Here is a 23,101-nt window from a genome sequence, read left to right as displayed (position 1 = left end):
ATGCAAATTACCATGTTTTTTCTTAAGGCAGATGCATTGATTAGGGATAGATAGATGACCTCTGTTTTATACAACATCATGAATGACATTAGATTATTAACAGAATCAAAGGACATTTTGATTGTGGGTCTCACCTTTTGAGAGGACAGGATTGGCACTAATGGCAAGTGACCAGTTAGACTCAGGGTTGGTAGTTAACAGGTGTCCTGTTGAAGGCAGAAATTGCTGCCGTGCCTCTGCCTGAGCCCTGGCTTCCTTAGACCAATAAGCAAATTGGTATGTGGGGCTGATCTCATGATCAGTAATCGATGCTTACTTTCAAGCGTTGGAGCCTGCCAGGCACGAGATGGTACCCTCGTGGCAGACTTCGTGGAGTTTGAGACCTTCTTGGAGGGAAGGCACCGCGCACAAAAAGGTTAATTTGCTCTAGGACAACCGGGCCCGTTTGAGAAGGTCCGGGAATCCGGGGGCGCTCCCCTTTCCCCGGCACCTGGTCAGGGCCGCGGGGTGTAAGTCCCCAGGGCGCCTTCGCAGCCCGGGAGCCTGCTCGGGGACCGGGGTGGGGGGGGGGGCGGGGACGGACCTTGGTCCCGCCCCTGGCTGGAGGCCCCTCCCCCCGGAGTGGTCGCGCCAGCGTCCCGGAGGGGAGGCGAGAGGATTCCGGCTGCCCGCCCAGGTAGGGGGCTGGCCGCCGGGCCGGGGCAGCTGTGGAGTAGCCGGGCTTCCGAGGCGCTCAGGCGCGTGGGGGGCGAGTGCGGGGTTCCCGGGCTGCCCGGACAACAAAGGGCAGGTTGACGTCGAGGGGAAACGTGGAAAACGCGAGGGGACTGGAGAGGCTGCGGGGACAGCGCGAGGGACACAGCGTCGCCGAGAACTGTGGCCCGTGCCGTCCGTGTCACCGCGGGAACAGCTCTCCAGAGTTGGCTCTGTGGGCAGGTTGGTGGAGCTGGCATCCCTGCGACTCCAAACGCGTCTGTAAAAGTTTCCTTTTTAAGGAGAAAGAGCAGACAAGATGATGGTGATAGTTACTGAGAAATAGGAAAATCCTATCAGAAACGACGTCATTTCAACTTGCTCAGCAACAGCCTTGCTCTGTTCCCCAGTACTTTCTATTTGACCTGCTAACATATCATCCTAGGAGAAGTGTAAAAAAAAAAAAAAAAAAAAAGTTAATTTTATTATTCTTAGGGTGGTAATTGGACGTAAGCCTTTGTAACGGTACTATTTTTTTTTTTTAAGATTTTTTCCAAAACCCCCCAAATGCTCCTGAGTTTTAATGTCTCCAGTTTTCTTGGTGATTGCAGGGGTGCGCTCAAAGCCTCTTGAACGTTATTATTCACATTGATTCAGTTTAACTATAACAACTTCAGAGCTGTTTTATGCAGACACAGACAGTAAGGTGCTTTGTGTTCCGTGTTGTCTAAAATGCTAAAACTGAGGAATAAGTTATAGTCTTGCCATACTGCCTAAATGTTTCTAAGTTCAACTTCTAATTACTTTCTCTGGATCCTGAATGCTTATCCTTGTAACACCGTGAATTTTTTTTGTGTGTGTTACAGGCCCAGGATCACAGCTGCCACCTGGACACTTACCCTGACTTGATATCCAATTGTTATGCATTACTCTTCAAGCTTTGCTAAAGGTGGGTGATAACATTGACAAATTTTCTGGCTTTGCTAGGACGTACGTGTCAAGTTTTGACAGATAAATGAGGGTGCATGTTATTCATGCCATATTGATTTTTATTACATTATCAAAGATAATTGTTTTAAAATGGGAAAATTGAGAGATGTATTAGCTTTCAAAGATAACTGGTTCTTAATGAATATATTGGTGTGGTGTCTGGCATGTGAAAAATTACTCTCATTTGTCTCAGTCCTTTTTTATTATTGTTGGGAACAAAAAAAGAAGAAGTGTAATGTAATTCTGTGATCTCTAATACCAGTGTAATGTAATGTAAGTGTAATGTAATTCTGTGATCTCTAATACAGTTTAGTGTATGTTAGCAGAGATTTTGGTCCCATCACATAACAGGATAGCATCATCCTGCACTTCCCCTTTCAACTGTATTTTTACAACCCTAATTTTTTTGTGCAAACGTTCTTTGAAAAATAACTTTTATCTGTTAAATTCAAAATATTTGAAAGTCCATTCATTGTTACTAATAGTTTGGTAAACAGATAAATATTTAAAAGTACAATATATTGATACTTTAGATGATATTGGTGTAAATTATATAAAGTTTTTAAATTTTTTTTTATTTTGACATTTGATTATATTGCATACCCCTCACCCAAAGTCAAATTGTCTTCTGTCATCTTCTATCTGGTTTTCTTTGTGCCCCTCCTCTCTCTCCCCACCTCCTTCCTCTCCTCCCCCCCAATCATCACACTCTTGTCCATGTCTCTGAGTCTCATTTTTATGTTTCATCTATGCATGGAGTAGGTGATAGCCTTTTTTTTCTAGCAGCTTTTAATATTTTTCTCTTATCACTTAACTTTCGTTTTTTAATTATGATACGTCTTGGTGTAGATTTCTTTGGGTTTCTCTTTAATGAAGTTCTCTGTGCTTCTTGAAGTTGTGAGAGTTTTTCCTGCATTAATTTAGGGAAGTTTTCAGCTATGATATGCTTGAACAAAGTCTCTATACCTTGTTCTTTTTCTTCTTCTTCAGGAACCCTTATGATGCGGATGTTATTTCTCTTCATGTTGTCACAGAGCTCTCTAAGAGTTTCCTCAGACGTTTTTAGTCTCTTTTCTTTTTTCTGCTCTGCTTCCATGCCTTTGTTCAACTTGTCCTCCAACTCACTGATTGGATCCTCAGCTTCATCCACCCTGTTTTTAACTCCTTTCATTGTGGTCTTCATTTCTGATATTGTATTTGTTATCGCCGACTGATTCTTTTTTAATATTTCAATGTCCTTTTTTATACTTGCTATTTCTTTATTTAGGTGTTTGTAATGACCATCCATTGTTGTTCTAAGATCCCTAAGCATCCTTACAATCATTATTTTAAACTCTGCATCCAGAAGTTTGGTTATTTCCATATCACTCAGTTCATTTCCTGGAGGTTTCTCTTCTTGATTCATTTGGATTGCACTTCTCTGTCTTCTCATTATGTCTGTATGTTTGGGTGTATTATTTGTAGAGCTGGTTGAGTCTAGGCTTGGTGTTGTCTGCCTCCTGTTTTCAGTTGTGTTATTTCTAGGTCTTCTTGGGTTGGCATCAGCTGTTATTTATATCCACTGTCGGATTTGGCTTTTCTAGTAGAGCTGCTTTGAAGTCTGGATTTGTTTGTTTTCTTCCCAGTTTTCTTAACATGGTGGTAGACGATATAAAGTTTTGATGTAAAAATGTTTTATTGTTTTAATAATTTCTGCAGTGTCAGTACTCTAATCATTTCCAAGTTTGTTTGTTTTTCTCTCTCTCTCTTTTTAAACAAAGATCCCTTCCTTAATTTTTCCCCTGGATTGATCATTTGAGAGATTGTATCCAACAAACAGACTCCCTTTCCTTGGTAATAGAAAATAAACTTAGTTATCCATTACAGGTTTAATAAGAGAGATTACAATGAGGCTTTCAAACTAATTCACAGAAGACCCTTACCATTTTGGACACACATAGTCAGGATTGTTGAACATTAAATTTCTACTGTGGACTTTGACCTGGTTTGTTTCTTGACTGTCACTTACCAGCATTATGACCTTTAAGAAACCTTTCCAATCCTCAGTTTTCTTTTCTGAAAATCGGAGTTACAAGTCATGCCTTTCTGAAAGGTTTCTTATGAGTATTAAATGACGCAACGCATGTAAACATATAAGTGCAATAGGTTCCTGGCACATAGCAAACAGAAAGATGCTGGCCACTGTTATTATCCATTTTCCTGCTGTATGAGGGTGATTACACCCTGTGGATACGTTTATGTTCATTGGCCATTTCTTGTAAAAAAACAACAACAAAAAAAAAACAAACAAACCCAAGTAGATGTCATAGGCTGATAGCAATGAAGGCTGAACTTGACCTTCAGATATGTTTAATTGGGTCAGATCAGTACTTTAAAATTACTTACCAACATTTTAAACTTAGTAAATTTTACATAAATTCCCAAAGTCCTACCTTCTCCTGAAAAACAAGAGGAGGTGGGGCTTGCAACTGCCAGCACTGAAGCCAAGATGTGGTTTTCCACTTTGGCTGGGACATACTCTCTCCACTGGCCACAGTGCCTTCACTCCCTGCTTTGGTTTCATCCAGACCTGCTTCACTTGTATTTTTCCTCTGTTACCCCTGCAGATATTTTCATTTTATGATTTCTGACTCAGATATATCTCTTACTAATTTGTGTGGCCATATTAGTAGGAGATACAGGTAATTGTGTGGCCCAAGCTATAACCCAATTTTCAGGCTCAACAAAGGAGAAGAGTAGTCCTGTATTACAATTTACAAAGCATTTTCTCCTAAAACTCATTTGATAACATATCAGTTTTGAGAGTTAGTACAGACATGCATCATTAGTCTAATTTATAGCTGTGGATAAAGTTCTCACTAACGCCACTTTTAAAATATGGAGATATTGTCCAGGAAATGATAGCCTTTCTTTTGATTTCAGCATATATTTTTAGCCAGTACTTTTATCCCTATAATTACAAAATTATAAAATGAGTGGTAGAAAAAAGAATATGTGAATAAACTACATAAGTAGACTTTCTTTACCCTCTTTACAGAATATTCTTAGGTAAATTGAAGGGAACAAACCATTGGTTATGGCTTATTCAGAACAGACCTTATATATAAGTGGACAAGGTCTGTTTTAAACCATACTTTATGTTATTAAAAAGCTGAAAGGGATGTGTGTTTAGTTCATCTACTCTGTAGTTAAGCTAGAGATTTTTGTAAGCCTATGTTTTAAAGTTTTGTGAGAAAGGAGATACCTAGAATTTGTTTGGTGATTCAGCTTATCAACCCTGGAAGGTTTTGTATGGCAAACTCACATTTTTTAGAATTTATTTTATTACTTTTGTAATCATGCAAAGAGAATAATCTATAGAATAAATTAATCAGAGGTAGTTTATTTGTGGATGTAGTAACTATGTACAGGGGGAATCAAGGCAGCCAAGCAGAGGATTGGGGGAAACATCTAGACAAAGACATCAGGAGGCAACAGAAAAGAGTTTACAGTGTTCTAAGAATGATTAGAAAGCAGTTGAGGCTGAAGTCCCTGTGAATGTTGAACATGGGATGAGTTTGGGGAGGTCAGAAAGGGCCAGATCATCCCAGGTCTGTAGGACATGGTAAGAATGTGGACTTTGAAGGATTTTTATCAGAAAAACAGTGTGATCTGATTTCTGTGTTGAGATCACTCTGGCTGGTCTGTGGAGAGAGACAAGTTCTGTACTGACCTACTGACATTCTAATGTGTCTCTTCCGTCATAGGCAGGAGCTCCTTTTGAATGTAGTGTAAACTTTATTTAATGCAATTTAAGCAGCATGGCAAAAGAGAAGGATCTTTGAATAATATTCTACAGCAAGTATATATGGAAGTTTTTGAAAATGAATATTACAGTATTCAAATATTTCCTTGGTTTTCAGTAAAGCCATCTGCTACCTTCTTAGTGTGTTTTATATCATGAGGAAATTGCATTTCATTGAGAATTGGCATTGTAGTAAACAATTAAACTGATTACTAATTTGTGTTGTACTAGAGAAAGGAAAATGTGCTCATTTTCATTTATGAAGTAGTTATCCCTAAATTGGGTTTCTAGCCCCATCCACTGATAAATTTGGTTATTATATCTGAAGTATTATGAGATACTTGGGAAGAGTAATTTTTCTGGCATTAATTTATCTACTCAGAGATTAGATGAGTTAAGAATTAAATGTTAGGAGTATAAAGGATAATTAATGCAAACATACCAAAAAAATTACTTTTCTTTTTCTGTTTTTTCTCCTGTAATATTATTTCTAGAAACTTGACTGTTTAATCTCAATTTTTTATTGATATAAAATTATATCCTTTAATGATTTTAGTTTCTGCTGTAGTATGTCAACCTTGTCATCCTTAATGTTACTCATCTACACCTTCTCTCTTGTTTGCTTTATTCTCGATCAATCTTGACAGGTGTTTTTCAACTTCTAAAAACTTTTTATCTATTGATTTTAGCGAGAGAGGACGGGAGAGAGAGAGAGACAGACACACACAAAAACATAGATCTGTTCCTGTATGTGCTGACCAGGGATTGAACCGGCAACCTCTGCGGGATGATGCTCTAACCAACCGAGCTATCTGGCCAGGGTGGTGTTTGTCAATTTTTAAAAAAAGCTGCTTTGAAGAAGCATTATATTTATCAATTCACTAATCTGTCTTATACCTTATACTGTCTTTTTAAAATTTCTACTCTTATCTTTCCTTTTTCTACACTCTGCTACATAATGTTTAGCCTTCTTTCCTTTCTGATATAAAATTCGAGGCTCGATGTTTTCTTCTAGGTACTGCTTTAACTGCATCCCACAAATTTTTATGTATTTTCATTATTCATTAATTATTTGCGGTATAATTGACATACTTTATATTAGTTACAGATGTACAACATAATGATTTTATTTATTTATTATTATATTTTTATTCAGTGAGAGGAGGGGCAAGACAGACTTCTGCATGCATCTCAACTGGGATCTACCTGGCAGGCCCACTAGGGGGTGATGTTCTGTCCATTTGGGGCCACTGCTCCATTGCTCAGCAACCAAGCTCTTCTTAGTGCCTGAGGTGGAGGCCATAGAGCCATCCTCAGTGCCCCGGGCCAACTCAAATGCAGGAGGGAAAGAGACAGAGAAGTGAGAGGGGGAAGGGTGGAGAAGCAGATGGGTGCTTCTCCTGTGTGCTCTGATTGGGAGTTGAACCCAGGACATCTTCACACTAGTTTGATGATCGACTGCTGAGAAAACCAGCCAGGGCCAATGATGATTTTATATTTGTATATATTGTGAAATGATCACCCCCATAAGTCCATTAACATTTGTCAGCATACATAATTACAGAATTTCTTTTTTCTTATGATGAGAACATTTAAGATCTATTCTCTTAGCAACCTTCAAGTATGTAATACAGTATTATTAAGTATAGTTGCCATACTACTCATTACATACTCATGACTTATTTATGTGCTAACTGGAAGTTTGTACCTTTTGACTTCTTTCACCCACTTTGCCCTCCACCTCTAATCTGTTCTCTATATCTATGAGCTTGTCTTTTATAAGTGAGATAATATTGTATTTGTCTTCCTCTTTCTGACTTATTTTACTTAGCATAACCCCCTCAAATTCCATCTATGTTGTCACAAATGGCAAGATTTTATTCTTTTAGTTTTTTTGGCTGAGTAATACATACATATATATCACATTTTCTTTATTCATTTAGCCTTGATGGACTCAGGTTGTTTCTATATCTTGGCTATTGTAAATAATGCTGCAGTGAACATGGGTGCATATATCTATTCCAATTAGTGTTTTTGTTTTCTTTGGATAAGTACTCAGAATTGTTGGATCATATGGTAGTTTGATTTTTAATTTTTTGATCGACCTTAGACTGTTTTCCATAGTGGTTGCACCAATTTACATTCCCATTTATAGTGCACAAGAGTTCCCTTTTCTCCACATTTTCTCCAACACTTGTTATTTCTTGTCTTACTGATAATTCTAAAAGGTGTGAGGTAATACCTCATTATGATTTTGATTTGCATTAGTAGTAATGTTGAGCATCTTTTTATGTACCTGTTGTTCATTTGTATGTCTTCTTGGGAAAAATGTCTATTCAGATCCCCAGCCCTTTTTTATTCAGATTGTATGTTTTTGCGGTTTTTGTTTTTGATATTGATTTGTATGAGTTTTTATAGTATATTTTAAATATTAACCCCTTATCAGATATATGATTCGTAAATATTTTCTCCAGTTCAGTAGGTTGCCTTTTCATTTTATTAATGGTTTCCTAGATGTGCAGAAGAATTTTAATTTGATGATGACTTGTTTATTTTTGCTTTTATTGTCTGTGCTTTTGGCCTAAAAAATCACTGTCAAGACCATGGCAAAGGAGCTTATTGCCTGTTTTCTTCTAGGAATTTTATGGTTTCAGGACTTATATTCAAGTCTTTAATATTTAATACATTTTGAGTTAATTTTTCGGTGTGGTATAAGGTAGTGGTACAGTTTCATTCTTTTGCATGTGGCGTCCAATTACCCAACACTATTTATTGAAGAGCCTGTTCTTTTTCCAGTGTATATTCTTGGCTCTTTTGTCATGAATTGACCATATATGAATAGGTTTATTTCTGGGCTCTGTATTCTGTTACATTAATATATGTGTCTGTTTTTTATGATAGTGCCACACTATTTTTATTACTGTAGTTTTGTAATATAGTCTGAAATAAGTGAACATGATACTTCCAACTTTGTTCTTCTTTATCAAAATTGTTTTTGGCTTATTCAGGCTATTTTACTGGGGTTTTTGTTCTATACTTATTTTAGGATTGTTTTTTCTAGTTCTCTGAAAACTGTCATTGGAATTTTGATAGTGATTGCATTGAATGTGTAGATTGCTTTGAGTAGTATGGGTATTTTAACAATATTAATTCTTCCAATCCATGGACATAGATTATCTTTGAATTTATTTGTGTCGTCTTCAGTTTCTTTCATCAGCGTCTTATAGTACTTAGTGTAAAAATCTTCAACCTTTTTTTATTAAATTTAGTTCTAGGGTTTTTTGATGCAATTGTAAATGAGATTGTTTTCTTAATTTCTCTTTTTGATAATTTGTTATTAGTGACTAGAAATGCAACTTATTTTTGTACATTGATTTTGTACCCTGCAGCTTTACTGAATTCATTTTGAGGTCCAATAGTTTTTTGGTAGGCTCTTTAGAGTTTTCTATACTATATAATATTATGCATTCTGCAAATAGCTACAGTTTTACTTCTTCCTTTCCAATTTGGATGCCTTTTATGACTATCTTATTTCACTTAGCAGAATGTCTCCTAGGCTCATTTATACTTGTAGCATGTGTCAAAATTTCCTTCCTTTTTATGGCTGAATAATATTTCATTGTATGTATATGTAACATTTATTTATCCACTCATGCATTTATGGACATGTGGGTTGCTTCCAACTTTTGCTATTGTGAATAATACTGATACAAACATGGGTGTGTAAAAACCTTTTTGAGACCCTGCTTTCTGTTCTTTTGAGTTCTTTCTGTTCTCAGAAGTAGAATTGCTGCATCTATCATATGGTAAGTCTTTGGATTTTTTTGAGGACCTGCTGTCCCATTTTAACAACAGCTGCACAATTTTACATCCCCACAAGCAATGCACAAGAGTTTTAATTATCCATACCCTCAACAATTTTTTTTTATAATAGCCACCCTCGTGGGTATAAAGTAGTATCTCATCATTTTGACTTGCATTTCCCTAATGATTAGTGATGTTGAGCATTATTTCATGTGCTTATTGACCATTTGTATTTTTTTTGACAAATATTTAAGTCATTGCCCATTTAAAAATTGGATTATTTTATTGTTGCATTGTAATAGTTCTTTATAGATTTCGGATATTAACCCATTATCAGATATGTCTTGCAAATATTTTCTCCTTTTTGTGGATTATCTTTTCACTCTATTGATAGTGTCCTTTGATGTACAAGAGTCATTAATTTTTGTGAAGTACAGTTTATCTGTTTATTCCTGTTACCTGTGCTTTGGTGCCATATCCAGGAAATCATTACTGAATTCCATGTTATGAAAATTTTCCCTTTCTTTTGAAGTTTTATAGTTTTAGCTCTTACATTCAGGATTTTCACCCACTTTGGTTTAAGTTTTGTATGTGGTGTAACATACACATTCAACTTCATTCTTTTGCATGTGGGTATTCAGTTTTATCAGTACCATTTATTGAAAAGACTGTTCTTTTACCATTGAGTTGTCTTGACAGTCTTGCCAAAAATCATTTGACCATATATGAGAAGTTGTGTTTCTGTTTTATTACATTTGTCTCTATGTCTGTCTTTATGACAGTAACACACTGTTTTGATTATTGTAGCTTTATAAGTTTTGAAATCAAGAAATGTGAGAACTCAAACTTTATTTTTATTTTTCAGGATTGTTTTTAGTTATTGGAAGTCCTTTGCAATTCCATACACACTTTGGATGGATGTTTTTCTATTTTTTTCTATTTTTCTAACCCCCCCAAAAATCTCATTAGGATTTTTATGGGGAATGAATTGAATTTGTAAATCTTTGGGGTATTACTGACATCTTAGCAATATCAAGTCTTCCAGTATGTGAACATGGGATGTTTCATTTATTTGTATCCTTTAAATTTCTTTCAACAATATTTTGTAGTTTTCACTGTAAAAGTCTTTTGCCTCCTTGGCTATATTTATTCCTAAGTATTTTATTCTTTTTGATGCTATTATAAATAAAATTGTTTTCATAATTTTTTCAGATTCATGGTTAATGTATAGAAATGCAACTGATTTTTGCATGTTGATTTTGCATTCCACAACTTTTCTAAATTCATTTATTAGTTCTCACAGTCTTTTTTTGTGGGTTCTTTAGGATTTTCTATATAAGATCAAGTCATCTATGAATAAAGATAATTTTATTCTTCTTTTTCAACTTGGATGCTCTTTCTTTCTCTCTCTCTCTCTTCCCTCCCTCCCTCCCTCCCTTCCCCTCTCTCTCTCTCTCTCTCTCTCTCTCTCTATTTCTCTCTTTCTCTCCTCTGCTCCCCTTCCCTTCCCCTTCTTTTTTGGGGGGCTAGAAGTGGCATCCTTTACTGTTTCTTATCTTAGAGGAAGGGCTTTCAGTTTATTTTACCACTGTGTATGATGTTAGCTGTGGTTTTTCAATATGTGGCCATTATTATATTCAGGTAGTTTTCTCATATTCTTAGTATGAGTATTTGGTTGTTTCTTTTTTTTTTTAATCTTGAAAGGGTGTTAAATTTTATCAAATGCTTTCTTCTGCATCAATTTAAATAATCATGTGTTTTTGCCTTTTTTGTTAATATAGTGTATTACATTCATTGATTTTCCTTTTTTAAATTTTTATTTATTTATTTCTTAGCAAGTGAAAGAGAGAGAGAGATAGAGAGGGGGACAGGCAGGAAGGGAGAGAGATGAGAAGCATCAATTCTTCATTGCAGCACCTTAGTTGTTCATTGATTGCTTTCTCATATGGGCCTTGACCAGAGAGCTCCAGCTGAGCCAGTGACCTCTTGCTCAAGCCAGCGACCTCTGGGCTCAAGCCAGCAACCAGGGGGTCATATCTATGATCCCACACTCAAGCCAGTGACCCCACACTCAAGCTGGTGAACCCATGGTCAAGCCAGTGACCTTGAGGTTTTGAAACTGGGTCCTCAGTATCCCAGGCTGATGGTCTATCTACTATGCCACCACCTGGACAGGCTCATTCATTGATTTTCATACATAGAACCATTCTTTCATTCTAGGAATAGATCCCATTTGGCCATTGTATATAATTTTTTTAATATGTTGTTGAATTAAGTGAGCTGGTATTTCTTTTTAAGGATTTTTGTATCAATGTTAACCAATGTTATGGGGACATTGGTCTGAAGTTTATTTTTTTCTGGTTGTGTCTTTGTCTGGCTTTGTTATCTAGGTAATGGTGGCTTCATAAGTCAAAAAATATTCTCTTCTTTTAAACATTTTGGGATAGTTTGAGAAGAATTGGTGTTAATTCTTCTTTAAATGTTTGGTAGCTTCACCAGTAAAGCAATCTAGTCCTAGGCTTCTTTTATTGTTGAAAGGCTTTTGGGTTTTTGATTACTGATATCATTTCCTTACTAGGTATAGGTCTACTTAAATTTTTATTTCTTCATGATTCAGTCCTAGTAGGTTGTTTGTTTCTAGGAATTTGTGTATTTCATCTAGTTTATTCATTATGTTGGCATACAATTGCTCACAGTATTCTCTTATAATCTTTTTTTATTTCTGTGAAATAAGTGGTAATATTCCCTTTTAATTTCTGGTTTTAGTTATTTGTGCCATCTCCCTTTTTTTTTTTCAGTCATTCTACCTAAAGGTTTGTCAGTTTTGCTTATCTTATTAAAGAACCAATTCTTGGTTTTTTTGATTTTCTCTATTTTTTCCTGTTCTCTATTTTATTTATCTCTGCTCTTTATTATGTCCTCTCCTTTACCACCTTTGGGTTTAATTTGTTCCCCTTATTCGAATTTTAGTTAATCACTAATCACCAGAGAATTGCATTTTAAAATCACAATGAGACATCACCTCACACCTATCAGAATGCCTGTCATCAATGAAGGCATAGGCCCTGCCCTGTTGGCTCAGTGGTAGAGCATCGGCCTGGTGTATAGAAGTCCCAGGTTTGATTCCTGGCCAGGGCACACAGGAGAAGCACTCATCTGCTTCTCCACTCTTCCCCCTCTCCTTCCTCTCCATCTTTCTTTTCCCCTCCTGCAGCCAAGGCTCCACTGGAGCAAAGTTGGCCAGGGTACTGAGGACGGCTGCATGGCCTCTGCCCCAGGCACTAGAATGGCTCTGGCCACAGTGGAGCAACACCCCAGATGGACAGAGCATCAACCCCTGGTGGGCATGCCGGGTGGATCCCGGGTGGGCTCATGTGGGGGTCTGTCTGACTGCCTCCCCACTTCTAACTTCAGAAGAATACAGAAAAAGAAGAAAAATAAAAAAATAAATGCACAAATAATAGGTGATGCAAGGATATGTAGAAGAGGAAGCCCTCATGTACCTTTTGTGGGAATAGAGATTGATGTAGCCCCTGTGGAAAGCAGCATGAAGTTACCTCAAAAAATAATTCAATTTTTATTGGAAATGATACTGTGTAAGTTTAGTCTTTTTAAATTTATAAAGGCTTGTTTTGTGGCCTAACATATGGTCTATCCTAGATAATGTTTCATGTCCATGAAAAAAAGTGTATTCTGCTCCTGTTGGGTGAATGTTCTGTATATGTGTATTAAATCAAATTGCTCTATAGTGTTGTTCTAGTCCTATATTTCTGTATTGATCTCTTTGTTTCATTGTTCTATCCATTATTTAAGGTGGGGTATTGAAGTCTTATACTGTTATTGCAGAACTGTTTATTTTTTACTTCAATTCTGTCAATGTTTACTTTATATATTTTGGGACTCTGATGTTTTGTTATATTATTTTGGTGAATTGACTCTTTTATCATTATATAATGTTTAGCAACATTTCATTTTAACCTGAAGGACTCTCTTTAACATTTCATGTAGGACAGATCTAGTGGTAATGAACTCCCTCATCTTTGTTTATTTGGGAATATATTGAGTTTTTTCTCGTTTTTGATGGACAGTTTTGCCTGATATTAAAATTTTCGGGTAACAAGTTCTTTTTTTTTTTTTAATCTTATTTTTATTAATTTTAATGCAGTGACATTGATAAATCAGGATACATATGTTCCGAGAAAACATCTCCAGATTATTTTGACCTTTGATTATGCTGCATACCCCTCACTCAAAGTCAAATCGTCCTCCGTCACCTTCTATCTGGTTTTCTTTGTGCCCCTACCCTCCCCCCACTCCCTCCCTCTCCTTCCTCGCCCCTTCCCCACCCCTCCACCCCACTCCCTGTTACCATCACATTCTTGTCCATGTCTCTGAGTCTCATTTTTATGTCCCATCTATGCATTGGTTCATATAGTTCTTAGTTTTTTTCTGATTTACTTATTTCACTCCGTATAATGTTATCAAGGTCCATCCATGCTATTGTAAATGATCCGATGTCATCATTTCTTGTGGCTGAGTAGTATTCCATAGTATATATGTAACAAAGCTTTTTAATCCACTCATCCTCTGATGGACACTTGGGCTGTTTCCAGATCTTTGCTATTGTGAACAATGCTGCTATAAACATGGGGGGGTGCATTTCTCCTTCTGGAACCGTTCTATGGTGTCCTTGGGGTATATTCCTAAAAGTGGGATGGCTGGGTCAAAAGGCAGTTTGATTTTCAATTTTTTGAGGAATCTCCATACTGTTTTCCACAGAGGCTGCACCAGTCTGCATTCCCGCCAGCAATGCAGGAGGGTTCCCTTTTCTCCACATCCTCGCCAGCACTTATTCTGTGTTGTTTTGTTGATGAGCGCCATTCTAACCAGTGTGAGGTGATATCTCGTTGTGGTTTTAACTTGCATTTCTCTAATGATTAATGATGTTGAGCATTTTTTCATATGCCTATTGGCCATCTGTATATCCTCTTTGGAGAAGTGTCTATTCATTTCTTTTGCCCATTTTTTGATTGGATTGTTTGTCTTTCTGGTGTTAAGATTTACAAGTTCTTTTTAAATTTTGGCTATTAACCCCTTATCAGACATACTGTCAAATATGTTCTCCCATTGTGTAGTTTGTCTTTTTATTCTGTTCTTATTGTCTTTGGCCATGCAAAAGCTTTTTAGTTTGATATAGTCCCATTTGTTTATCCTGTCTTTTATTTCCCTTGCCCGTGGAGATAAATCAGCAAATATATCGCTGCGAGAGATGATGGAGAGCTTACTGCCTATGTTTTCTTCTAAGATGCTTATGGTTTCACACCTTACATTTAAGTCTTTTATCCATTTTGAGTTTATTTTTGTGAATGGTGTAAGTTGGTGGTCTAGTTTCATTTTTTTGCATGTTGCTGTCCAATTTTCCTAACACCATTTGTTGAAGAGGCTGTCTTTACTCCATTGTATTTCCTTACCTCCTTTGTCAAATATCAGTTGTCCATAGAACTGTGGGTTTATTTCTGGGTTCTCTGTTCTGTTCCATTGATCTATGTGCCTGTTCTTATGCCAGTACTAGGCTGTTTTGAGTACAATGGCCTTGTAGTATAGGTTGATATCAGGAAGTGTGATACCTCCCCCTTTATTCTTCTTTTTTAAGATTGCTGAGGCTATTTGTGTTCTCTTTTGGTTCCATATAAATTTTTGGAATATGTTATCTATATCTTTAAAGTATGTTACTGGTATTTTAATCGGTATTGCATTGAATTTATAAATTATTTGGGTAATATAGACATTTTAATGATGTTTATTCTTCCTAACCATGAGCATGGTATATGCTTCCACTTGTTTGTATCTTCCTTGATTTCTTTTATCAATGTTTTGTAATTTTCTGAGTACAAGTCTTTAGTCTCCTCGGTTAAATGTACTCCTAGGTACTTTATTTTTTTGGTTGTAATAGTGAAGGGGATTGTTTCCTTAATTTATCTTTCTGATTGTTCATTGTTGGTGTATAAAAATGCCTCTGATTTCTGAGTATTAATTTTATATCCTGCCACCTTGCTGAATTCATTTATCAGGTCCAGTAGTTTTTTGACTGAGACTTTAGGATTCTCTATATACAATATCATATCATCTGCAAATAATGATAGTTTTACTTCTTCTTTTCCAACTTGAATGCCTTTTATTTCTTCTTCTTGTCTGATTGCTGTGGCTAGGACTTCCAGGACTATGTTGAATAAGAGTGGTGAAAGGGGGCACCCCTGCCTTGTTCCTGATCTTAAGGGGATTGCTTTTAATTTTTGCCCATTGAGTATGATTTTGGCTGTCGGTTTGTCATAGATGGCTTTTATCATGTTGAGGTATGTTCCCTGTATTCCCACTTTGCTGAGAGTTTTGATCATGAATGGGTGCTGGATTTTATCAAATGCTTTTTTTGCATCTATTGATATTATCATGTGGTTTTTCTCCTTCCTTTCATTTATGTGATGAATAACATTGATAGATTTGCGAATATTGTACCAGCCTTGCCTCCCCAGAATAAATCCCACTTGGTCATGGTGTATGATTTTTTCCATATATTGTTGGATCCGGTTTGCTAATACTTTGTTGAGGATTTTAGCATCTATATTCATCAGGGATATTGGCCTATAATTTTCTTTTTTTGTCTTTGCCTGGTTTTGGAATCAGAATTATGCTCGCCTCATAAAAGGAGCTTGGAAGTCTTCCTTCCTCTTGAATTTTTTGAAATAGCTTGAGAAGGATAGGAGTTAGTTCTTCTTTGAATAGTTGGTAGAATTCACTTGTGAAGCCATCTGGCCCAGGACTTTTCCTTGTTGGGAGTTTTTTGATAACTGTTTCGATCTCATTTGGTGTAATTGGTCTGTTTAGGTTTTCTGATTCTTCCAGATTGATTTTTGGAAGATTGTATGTTTCAAGGAATTTGTCCATTTCATCTAAGTTGTCTAGTTTTTTGGCATATAGTTCTTCATAGTATTTTCTTACAATCCTTTGTATTTCTGTTGTGTCAGTTGTTATTTCTCCACTCTCATTTCCAATTTTATTTATTTGAGTCCTCTCTCTCCTTTTCTTGGTGAGTCTAGTTAAAGGTTCATCAATCTTGTTTACCTTTTCAAAAAACCAGCTCCTGGTTTCATTGATCTTCTGTATTGTTTCTTTAGCCTCTATGTCATTTATTTCTGCTCTGATCTTTATTATTTCCTTCCTTCTACTACATTTAGGCTTTACTTGCTGTTCTTTTTCTAATTCTTTTAGATGCAGGGTTAAGTTGTTTATTTGAGCTTTTTCTAGCTTCTTAAAGTGTGCCTGTAGTACTATGAACTTCCTTCTCAGTACTGCTTTTGTTGTGTCCCATAAATTTTGAGTTGTTGTATGCTCGTTATCATTCGTTTCTAGGAATTTTTTATTTCTTCTTTGATCTCATTCTTAATCCATTTGTATTTAACAACCTGCTATTTAGTTTCCATGTGTTTGAGAATTTTGAGCTTTTCTGTTGTGGTTGATTTCTAGTTTCATGCCATTGTGATCAGAGAAAGTGTTTGGTATGATTTCAATCTTCTTAAATTTGTTGAGACCACTTTTGTGCCCTATCATGTGGTCTATCCTAGAGAATGTACTATGAGCACTTGAAAAGAATGTATATTCTGCTGCTTTAGGGTGAAAGGTTCTGTAGATATCTATTAAATCAAGTTGATCTAGTTTGTCCTTTTAGTCTGCTGTTTCTTTGTTAATTTTCTTTCTTGAGGATCTATCTAGTGATGTTAGTGGGGTATTAAAATCCCCTACTATTATAGCGTTGCTGTTGATCTCGCTCTTTATATCCATCAAAGTCTGCTTTATATATTTAGGTGCTCCAATATTAGGTGCGTAGATATTTATAATAGTTATATCTTCCTGTTGGATTGCTCCCTTTATCATTATGTAGTGGCCTTCTTTATCTCTTACTATATTCTTTGTTTTAAAGTCCATTTTGTCTGATATAAGTACTGCTACCCCCACTTTTTTTTCATTTCCATTTGCATGAAATGTTTTTTTCCATCCTTTTACTTTCAACCTATGTGCATCTTTTGTTTTAAGGTGTGTCTCTTGTAGACAGCATATGTACGGGTCCTGTTTCTTATCCATGCAGCTACCCTATGTCTTTTGATTGGATCATTTCATCCATTTACATTTAGGGTTATTATTGACATGTAGTTGTTTATTGCCATTTTATTCTTTAAAGCTGTATTCCTCTTTTGCTATATTCTTTTCCCATTTTGATCTGTTTATACCATGCCCCTTAACATTTCCTGCAGCATTGGTTTGGTTGTAATGAATTCCTTGAGGTTTTTTTTGTCTGGGAAACTTTTTATTTCTCCTTCAATTTTAAATGATAGCCTTGCTGGATAAAGTAGTCTTGGTTGTAGGTTCTTGTTCTGCATTACTTTGAATATTTCTTGCCATTCCCTTCTGGCTTCAAGTGTTTCTGTTGAGAAGTCTGATGTCATCCTTATGGGGGCTCCTTTGTAGGTGATAGCCTTTTTTTTTCTCACAGCTTTTAATATTTTCTCTTTATCACTTAGCTTTGGTATTTTAATTATGATGTGTCTTGGTGTAGGTTTCTTTGGGTTTCTTTTTAGTGGAGTTCTTGTGCTTCTTGAATTTGTGAGAGTTTCTCCTTCATTAATTTAGGGAAGTTTTCAGCTAGATATGATTGAACAAAGCCTCTATACCTTGTTCTTTCTCTTCTTCTTCAGGAACCCCTATGATGCGGATGTTATTTCTCTTTATGTTGTCACAGAGCTCTCTAAGAGTTTCCTCAGACGTTTTGAGTCTCTTTTCTCTTTTCTTCTCTGCTTTCATGCCTTCATTCCAGTTGTCCTCCAACTCTCTGATTTGATCCTCAGCTGTATCCATCCTGTTTTTAATTCCTTCCATTGTGGTCTTCATTTCTGATATTGTATTTGTCATCTCTGACTGATTCTTTTTTAATATTTCAATATCCTTTTTTACACTTGCTATTTCTTTATTTAGGTGTTCGTGATGACCATCCATTGTTGTTCTAAGATCCCTAAGCATTCTTACAATCATTATTTTAAACTCCGCATCTGGAAGTTTGATTATTTCCATATCACTCAGTTCATCTCCTGAAGGTCTCTCTTGTGGTTTCATTTGGATTGCACTTCTTTGTCTTCTCATTGTGCCTACCCAGGGTGTTTTCTTTGTAGAGCTGGTTGAGGCTAGGCTTGGTGTTGTCTGCCTCCAGTTTTTACTTGTGTTGTTACTAAGTCTTCTTGGGTTGGCATCAGCAATTATTTGTAATCCACTTTAGGATTTGGGCCACTTTGAAGTCTTGATTTGTTTGTTTTCTTTTTTTTTTTTTTTTTTTTTTTTTTTTTCATTTTTCTGAAGCTGGAAACAGGGAGAGACAGTCAGACAGACTCCCGCATGCGCCCGACCGGGATCCACCCGGCACGCCCACCAGGGGGCGACGCTCTGCCCACCAGGGGGCGATGCTCTGCCCATCCTGGGCGTCGCCATGTTGCGACCAGAGCCACTCTAGCGCCTGGGGCAGAGGCCACAGAGCCATCCCCAGCACCCGGGCCATCTTTTGCTCCAATGGAGCCTTGGCTGCGGGAGGGGAAGAGAGAGACAGAGAGGAAAGCGCGGCGGAGGGGTGGAGAAGCAAATGGGCGCTTCTCCTGTGTGCCCTGGCCGGGAATCGAACCCGGGTCCTCCGCACGCTAGGCCGACGCTCTACCGCTGAGCCAACCGGCCAGGGCTGTTTGTTTTCTTAACAGGTCATTGTCTTGTTTGCTGATCTTGGCAGGGGGCTTATTTGAAACTGTATCCAGGAATGCGGTGGGTGTGACCTGAGGCTCTGAAGTCCTCTTCTGCCAGTTAATCTCTCTGGGGGTGGGTTGCTTTCTCAGCTTCAGTAGGGGGAGGTGTATCGCAGATCTCCAAGGAGACCTGAGTTACTGCCCCTCCTCCCCACTTCTTGTTTTCAGCTGTGTCTTGTTGCGCTGATTGGAGCTGGAGAGATGTCTCTATCTCTGTGACCTGGAAGTATTTTTGTATTTTGCTTTATGGAAGGATCAGCCCCTCCTCCAGTTATGGCTGCCTCAAGCACTGAATGAGTCAGCTTTTTATGTCATCACCTATATTCTTCTCCCCCTCACCATCCATCTCTCTCTTTCTCCTCTTTTTGGAATACAAGCGGGCCCTTTCAACACACCTCGTTCCCTGGTCGCCAGGTAAGTGGCTGTAAGCAGTATTTACTGTTCTTTTTCTTGGAATTGAGAGCCCAGCCTTACCCCCTCCCCCCATTCCTGTAAGCAGGGGAGATGCAGGCGCTCCCTACCAGGTTTGTTGTGGCTTCTTCTTTGCTCCTTGATTTTTGAAAGCTGTTCTTGTAGTCCAGATTTGGTTTTTCATGCTGATTGTTCATAAATTAGTTTATAATCCAGTTCGGTGGTGTGAGCTGGGAGTCTGTGCATCTGCCTACTCTGCTGCCATCTTCCGGGTCCTGACAAGTTCTTTTTTTTTTTCTAGCATATTAACATATTATTCCACTGCCTGCTAGTTTATAACATTTCTGCTCAGAAATCTTGTTATAGATCTTTTACAAATATCAGATCGCTTTTCTCCTGTTACTTTCAAGATTTTTCTTTGTATCTTTTTATTTTTTATTTTCATTTTATTTTTTTAAATGCAAAGAGGGGAGATTGTGAGACAGAATCCCACATATACCCCAACCAGGATTCACCCAGCAACCCCTGTCTGGGGCTGATGCTCGAATCAACCGAGCCACTGGCTGCAGGAGGGGAAGAGGAAGAGAAGAGAGAGAGGATGGGGAAGAGAAGCAGATGGTCACTTCTTCTGTGTGCCCTGACCAAGAATCAAACCCTGGACATCCATACGCTAGGCTGATGCTCTATCCACTGAGCCAACCGGCCAGGAACTTTCTTTGTCTTTTGACAGCTCTCTCTTAGTAATCATATTAATCCTCTTGATTGTGTTGTAGAAGTGCTTTAGGCTCTGTTAACTTTTCTTTAGTCTTTCTTCTTTTTTATTTTCTCAGTCTGGATAATTTTGAATGACTTGTTTTTAATTTCACTGATTTTCTTCTGTATGTCCAAGTCAGATATTGAAACACTCTAGTGAATGTCTCAATATAGTTATTTTATTTATTATGCCCAGAATTTTTTTTAAATGTGTGTATCTTTGTAAATACTTTCATTCATTCCCTCTATGTCTATTCTCTTGAAAAATTGACTAAGATGGCATTATCTCTTCCCCAAATTCTTGAGTGCCTCCTCTGTGCCTATCTTTGAATATATCAGTCTTCATAGAGCTTACATTTCAGTAATATGGAAAAACAATAAGAAAAACATGGTAAGAAGTGATATATAGTATGTGAGGAGGTAATAAGTGCTGTGAAAACAGAGCACGTTAGGGGGGACCAGGAGTTGAAGGCAGTATGAAGTGAAAGAGGAAGGAAGAGATTTTAAATAGTTTGGTTGGGATTGTACTTACTGAGGAGATCACTATTGTTAAGAGTTGAAGGTCATGCAGCTATCTGGAGAGAGAGCATTCTGGGCAGATGGAGGAGACAGTTCAATTGGAGATAATTCCTGCTATGCTTTAGAATGAGCATGAAGGTAGTTTGTTTATTTTGTTAAAGGAGAATTAATTGAAGCTTTACAAAAGCAGTCAGAATAATAGTTAAGCTGAATGTCAAGATCCTGAAGTAAGGTACCATATTCCTAATGTATAAGATACTCCTATGTATAAGATGCACCTTAATTTTGGGGCCCAAAATTTGAAAAATAAAATGTATTGCATAAAGTTATTGAACTCAAGTTTTATTCATCATAAAAGTCATACAACTCCTCATCAGTGTCAGAACTCCCATTCATTAGCTTGTCCTCATCTGTGTCTGATGATGAGTCACTGTCTTCATATATTGCCTCATCCTCAGTTCCATATATGGCATTTGAAATGACACATTCCTTAAGTGACTTGACAACAATCTCAATCTTGATATTATCCCAGGATCTCTTCACCCAGGTACAAACTTCTCCTATAGTTGGTTTCTTAACCCTTCCTGCTGGTGCCAAATTGTCCCCAGAAGACTTCATTCATTGGTTCCATTCATCTCTCATGGCAGCTTTGAAGGGTTTGTTAATGCTGCCATCAAGTGGTTGGAGCTGGATGTCAAGCCTCCAGGAATGACAGCAAGTATTGCTTTTTGCTCTGCAGCAATCTTCTTTGTGTTTTTTGTTATGTGTGCCCTGAACTGATCAAGGCACCAATAGGGCAGGTTTGTGTAAGAGCCCACCTGGTCTCCTCCAAACTTTTTCAAACCAGATCTTCATCCCATCCTGATCCCTCCAACCCTTGTCATGAATGTGGACAATCACTCCTCGAGGAATGTCTTCTTTTGGCATTGTTTTGCGTTTGAAAATCAGCATAGAGGGCAGCTTGGTTCCGTTGGCACAACAAGCTAGAACAACTGTATAATGGCTCTTTTCATGTCCACTTGTCTTCACAGTTACAGTTTTCACCCTCTTCTTATCAATAGTTCTGTTACTTAGGACATCACATTGAAGGGGGACTTCATCCATATTTGCAATCTGTCCCAACTCAAACTGATGTGTCTTCCGACATTGAATGACAAAATGATGAAATTCAAGGACCTTCTGCTCATAGTTTTCAGGCATCTTTTGGGCAAGTCTGATGCCTGTACACATGCTTAGTCCATTCTGTTTCATGAACCTGAAACACCAACTGTGTTCTCCTTTGAAATCAGTAACTTCTTTTTCATCAGCAATTCTTCTTGCCTTGCTGAACCATCTTTGTGGACACAGGAATTCCAATTGCTCTTTGCTCTTCAATCCATATCTTCAACTCCCTCTCTAAATCAGGCCATTTTGCTGACTTGCTTCTCATGACCTTTTTCTGCTGTGGTGTTTTTGGTAGGGTTTCTTCTTCCCATAGCCAGTCTCAGATTGATTTCTCAGTTGGAGGAGGACCAAACTTATGTTCAGCAGCATGATTTCCATTCACTTTTGCACACTAGATCACTTTTAACTTGAATTCAGCACTGTACGAAAATCATCTCTGATCCATTTCTGGGGAGAACATGGCAAAGCATAACCTACCATATTATACTGGTAGCAAGTGCTAAACAGTGAGCTCAAAGACAACAAATGCAAAAAAGCGGGAAATGCAAATAAAAAAATCTACAGCCCTGGCTGGTTGGTTCAGTGATAGAGTGTCGGCCGATGTGTGGAAGTCCCAGGTTCAATTCCTGGCCAGAGCACATAGGAGAAGTGCCCATCTGCTTCTCCACCCTTCCCCCTCTCTTTTCTCTCTATCTCTCTACCCCCCTCCTGCAGCCAAGGCTCCATTGGAGCAAAGTTGGCCCGGGCACTGAGGATGGCTCCATGACCTCTGCCTCAGGTGCTAGAATGGCTCTGGTTGCAGCAGAGCAACACCCCAGATGGGCAGAGCATCACCCCCTGGTGGGCATGCCAGGTGGATCCCAGTCGAGCGCAAGCGGGAGTCTATATCTCTGCCTCCCCACTTCTCACTTCAGAAAAATACAAAAAAAAAAAATCTACAACCAGTGTATAGGATACACCCAGTTTTTAGACCATAAATTTTCAAAAAAGGGTGCATCTTATAGTCTTATACATGGGAAATATGGTACTTTTCTTATTGTCTGATGGTCTTGTTTCTATTGTGAAAAAACGATCCAGCAGCTAAATATATAATAAATCAATTTAAAAAGATTTTTTATTTTTTTACTTGTAGCTTTTTAAATAACTTTTC

General features: G+C 37.7%; 1 protein-coding gene across 1 annotated transcript in view; it reads left to right on the top strand.

Annotated features, from left to right (window-relative positions):
• The first annotated feature begins 820 nt into the window (after window positions 1–820).
• The window catches only part of MYO3A (myosin IIIA), a 250,823-nt gene continuing 228,542 nt past the window's right edge, over window positions 821–23,101 (top strand). The window contains exons 1-2 of the mRNA XM_066384881.1: window positions 821–936; window positions 1,560–1,642. The gene's annotated coding sequence lies outside the window, so the exon portion shown is untranslated. The remainder of the gene's footprint in view (window positions 937–1,559; window positions 1,643–23,101) is intronic.

This window comes from Saccopteryx leptura, chromosome 5 (assembly GCF_036850995.1).
Source record: "Saccopteryx leptura isolate mSacLep1 chromosome 5, mSacLep1_pri_phased_curated, whole genome shotgun sequence".
NCBI classification, from domain to species: domain Eukaryota; kingdom Metazoa; phylum Chordata; class Mammalia; order Chiroptera; family Emballonuridae; genus Saccopteryx; species Saccopteryx leptura.
This window is presented reverse-complemented; position numbering and strand designations above follow the sequence as displayed.